Source organism: Helianthus annuus, chromosome 3, assembly GCF_002127325.2.
Source record: "Helianthus annuus cultivar XRQ/B chromosome 3, HanXRQr2.0-SUNRISE, whole genome shotgun sequence".
NCBI lineage: Eukaryota > Viridiplantae > Streptophyta > Magnoliopsida > Asterales > Asteraceae > Helianthus > Helianthus annuus.
Genome location: NC_035435.2, coordinates 150,829,724 through 150,834,534, shown reverse-complemented (window position 1 = coordinate 150,834,534; position 4,811 = coordinate 150,829,724). Strand labels below are relative to the sequence as shown.

The window sequence follows — 4,811 nt, the reverse complement described above, 5'->3', positions numbered from 1 at the left end:
TTTAGCAGAAGAATAAGAGGCGCATAAACCACTGAACCAACACAACTGCTCTTAAACACATCCAACAAAAATCTATATCTATAATAAACAAATAAGGTTTAGGACACGTGTCGCGTTATGGTGCAACCTCACTTGATTTTTGGCGGGAAAATGTGGGAAACCTTTTATTTTACACGGGATCCGAATGGCAACAATCATACCCGCATAGTTTGACCCGGGTATATAATGAAAAAAAGCCCTAATCATTCTAATTCACTCATACGTTTCATCACCGCTACTTTGTAAAACCCTAGAAAACTCTTCAGATCTTGAATCCCAATCCTAATCGCCACCCAAAAGTTGCCTGTAAAGATTGTTGTAAGTTTCTGTATCCGATTCGAAGTTCTTGACATTTGATTTTGATATTGGTTCTGGAAGAGAGCCACCCCTCTTTTGTTTTACGCATAAATCCTCCATTCTATGTTTTGATATGAAGCTAACTCAATCCACAATCAAGGTTTCAAAGAAGAAATTTATGATTTCCATTTCCCCATCGCATTCGTCGTTTCAAATCTCTAAACCTCTGATTCGTTGAACCCTAAATCATTCCTTCATTCGCCAAACCCTAAATCCTTCATTCGCGAAACCCTAAATCGTTTCGATTTCCCCATTGCTGTGTCTCCTCTTCCTTTACCAGTGAACCCTAAATCCATCTCCCCAAATCCTCTCATCTTCCCCAGCAATATTCTGTCAGTAGATCTAAATCGGAACTAATATTGTAACGACTTGAGGGTTGCCATGCTAGCGGCTATGGTTCATATTTGATAGCAATCGTTGATTTAGGTAAGATTGGATTGTTTGAATCCCTTAATTTTGATTGCATCGTGTTATTCATCAGAGATTTTGTTTGCGTATTAATGTTTTTAGCTAATGTAAAATCATGTTGAAAACAATAGCAAATTACCAGGTTGCCTACATGTGTATATGCGTGTTTTAATAATGCTTGAGTCATTATTGAACCATGATGTTAATGTATTAACTAATTGGCCTAACAAGACAATGGAGAAATATAATAAACTTTTAAATTTTATTTAACTTTTCCGTCTTTGTTGTTTTTTAACTTTTAAATTCTATTTATTTTGGAAGTCTTTTTATTTTCAATTTTGTTTATTTTATATGATCAAGTGTTTCATTATTTAGATACATATTTTCAGTTTTGTTTATTTTATATAATAAAGTGTTTCATTCTTTAAATACATAACGGATAAAATGGAAAGGGTACGACTCCTTTGAACAATTAACGAGAAACACCTGTTTACATGTGCTTGAGTTACAACATAGAAAATGAGCTAAAAGAATGCTTTTAGATGAAAGGGGTTTTAAATAATATTGAGTATATAATATGAATATATAAAAATTAGCTTAAAGAATGCCTTTAGATGAAAGGGGTTTTAAATAATATTGAGTATATAATATGAATATATGATTATTTATATATATGATTGTTTAAGTTAAAATTGAGTTACAATATATGTAGATCTTCTTATTGCAATGACCGACAGGGAAGGATGTGAGATAATTTGATGAGATGGGTATATTTGTAGAGGTTGAAAACACGGGTTGACTAATAACAACGATATAACTATAATGTTGTTTTTCATGGTATTGGAACAAGTATGTAGATCAGTCGTTTGTATGTCGTAGGAAAAAAATACAAGTTTCACCCATTCCAAACATTTTTAACATCGTGGTGTGTATTTTGCAGTTTGGTGTTCAGCAATTGAAAGACTATCATCCGACCTTTTGGTTGGAGGGGACTCGATTTACTTAAAGAAAGCTTTTAGCAACTCAATGATATGCAACTTCAAAGAGACTTGACTATCTTCAAATTGTATATGCACTTTCTCAGTAATTTATGTAATATGCCACTTTGTTTGTATTTTATTTTATTTAATTTATACACTTATGGTTATGATTTATCTAAATAACTAGCTTGTGGCTTTTTGATCTTGATGTTTTTTTGTTTTTCTTTGTCCTTCTATAAAGGTCTGGAGTGGAATAGCGGGTTCCTTCAACATTCGGCACCACCAAAGCTGTCAAGGTAAAGACCCAGATTACATATAATATTGGACTTAAATGTGTGTGTGTGCGCGCGCGTGTTTTAGGTGGCACGCGGTCCATTTGTGTGTTTGCTGATGAGTGATGAGATGGGAAGCAGTTCGGTTTCTCCGCTAATCGTGACAGGTGGAAAAGGCGGAGATGTCGGAGTTCATGATCTCCGTTACATAGCCACACGAAACCAAAAAAACACAAAAATTCTGATAACGATGAACAAAAGTTCAGTGCATCTTCAACCGCAGGTTTGCATAATAAACACATGGATCAAAATGGAAATGGAATATTGTGGTACATACCAAAAGCTCACTCTGGTAAGTTTCTTAATTTGACCCGTTACAATAATACATTACCCGGATCGACCCCTTAATAAATTTACACTGTTTGTAGGGAATGTAACAAGAATATCGGCTATTCCAAATACGAGTTTTTTCTTAACTGGAAGTAAAGATAGAGATGTAAAGCTATGGGATGCTAAGAGGGCAACATTGGTATATCACTGGCAAAAAAATGCACGGTAGACACACCTTCATTCAACCTAGCTCTAGAGGATTTGGAGGAGTTGTTAGGGTATACCATTTTTACCCTTTTTGTGAAAGTTATTTTTTGGTAAATAATAAGATAAGTTTATACTTGAATTTTTAATTGAAGTTGTTTCAAATGATTTTCTTTCATGTGGTGGTGATGGTTTAGTTAAGCTGGTTTAACTTAGAGATTTACTATAATCCACTTGGCCCATGTCTGTCGGCCCATCGTCGGCGTCCTGTTTTTGGTGCTGTTCCAGTTAAGCTGTTTTTTTTTCTTCCTTTCCGACTGGTCCGTGGCCCGTTTTTGGTGTCCTTCCAGTTTAACGCAATTTTTAGTTCCTTTTCGACTATACTTACGAGTTACGAGTAGCATGTGTGTGTATATATGCATAGAGTACATCATGAAACCAATTACTTAAAAATAGTCTTATATGTTTATTTTAAAATTAATACTAAATATCATGTGGAGATCAAGAAAGTTGCGTTAAGCATTCAGGAAATTGTTGTGTACACACACAGGTGATAACCATTGTATCAAGCTTCTTCCATTATTTTAGTGGCAAACTATGATTTTAAATTGCTTCTTTAAGCATTCAGGAAGCATGTGTTACATGTCTTATGCCACATATACATCCAACTTATCAATTATAATTTAATCACACTTCAGAAGATCAATGGTGGTGATGAAATCATTGTCAAGGAAACATAAAGAACATTATGTTTATGTTGCCAAGTACTAAGATACAAATCTAGATACTAAAGGGCACTTTGTAATTCTGATTGTGCAGACGATACGAGTATGTTCTATGGAATGAAGTTCTTCAATGACTTACTAATGGAAGCTGGCCCGATCGTAAATATACAGTCGGTAGTACTACTACAAAAAGATTAGAACACATTCACTTTCATGCAAGGATTGTGCAAGGATTGACTGAGTTGCCTTAACACTCGTCATAACGCTAAATCTGTAAGTTATTTATAAGATATGTGTACTCGATTTGTGTTAAGTTTTGAATTTGTATCGTGATTCGTTAAATTTGATAAACAAAATTTAAGATATTGATATTTGGTTATGGTCAAGATCTATTACCCTTTTGTAATAATTAAGTTTCCAGTTGATTGTTGATTTCCACTCTTGGACGTATTACCATTTTATGAACACGAATTTGTCATACAAAATTTTCAAAAACAAATTTTAAAATTTGACGTTTTAAAACGAGTCACTTTTTAAAATAGTTGTTAATGTTAATATAGTTTTGTTTTAGAAAATGTGATGATTTTTTAAACACATAATGGTCTTTTTATTTTCAATTTTGTTTATTTTATATGATCAAGTGTTTCATTATTTAGATACATATTTTCAGTTTTGTTTATTTTATATAATAAAGTGTTTCATTCTTTAAATACATAACGGATAAAATGGAAAGGGTACGACTCCTTTGAACAATTAACGAGAAACACCTGTTTACATGTGCTTGAGTTACAACATAGAAAATGAGCTAAAAGAATGCTTTTAGATGAAAGGGGTTTTAAATAATATTGAGTATATAATATGAATATATAAAAATTAGCTTAAAGAATGCCTTTAGATGAAAGGGGTTTTAAATAATATTGAGTATATAATATGAATATATGATTATTTATATATATGATTGTTTAAGTTAAAATTGAGTTGCAATATATGTAGATCTTCTTATTGCAATGACCGATAGGGAAGGATGTGAGATAATTTGATGAGATGGGTATATTTTTAGAGGTTGAAAACACGGGTTGACTAATAACAACGATATAACTATAATGTTGTTTTTCATGGTATTGGAACAAGTATGTAGATCAGTCGTTTGTATGTCGTAGGAAAAAAATACAAGTTTCACCCATTCCAAACATTTTTAACATCGTGGTGTGTATTTTGCAGTTTGGTGTTCAGCAATTGAAAGACTATCATTCGACCTTTTGGTTGGAGGGGACTCGATTTACTTAAAGAAAGCTTTTAGCAACTCAATGATATGCAACTTCAAAGAGACTTGACTATCTTCAAATTGTATATGCACTTTCTCAGTAATTTATGTAATATGCCACTTTGTTTGTATTTTATTTTATTTAATTTATACACTTATGGTTATGATCAAAAGTCATGTGTTATTTTTAACTTTTAAATTCTATTTATTTTGGAAGCGTCCAGAACCCAAA

The 4,811-nt window shown here is 32.6% G+C and overlaps 1 long non-coding RNA gene across 3 annotated transcripts; it reads left to right on the top strand.

The window, feature by feature from the left end:
- Positions 1 to 255: 255 nt before the first annotated feature.
- On the top strand, positions 256 to 4,811 carry LOC110930203. Of its 3 annotated transcripts, XR_002587710.2 has the most exons (7): positions 256 to 822; positions 1,745 to 1,896; positions 2,026 to 2,408; positions 2,485 to 2,664; positions 2,788 to 2,877; positions 3,410 to 3,588; positions 4,537 to 4,811. It is a non-coding gene; the product is annotated as an uncharacterized LOC110930203 (long non-coding RNA). The 3 variants fall into 3 exon arrangements; XR_002587709.2 differs by lacking the exon at positions 2,788 to 2,877 and having other exon boundaries at positions 1,745 to 1,870; XR_002587708.2 differs by lacking the exon at positions 2,788 to 2,877.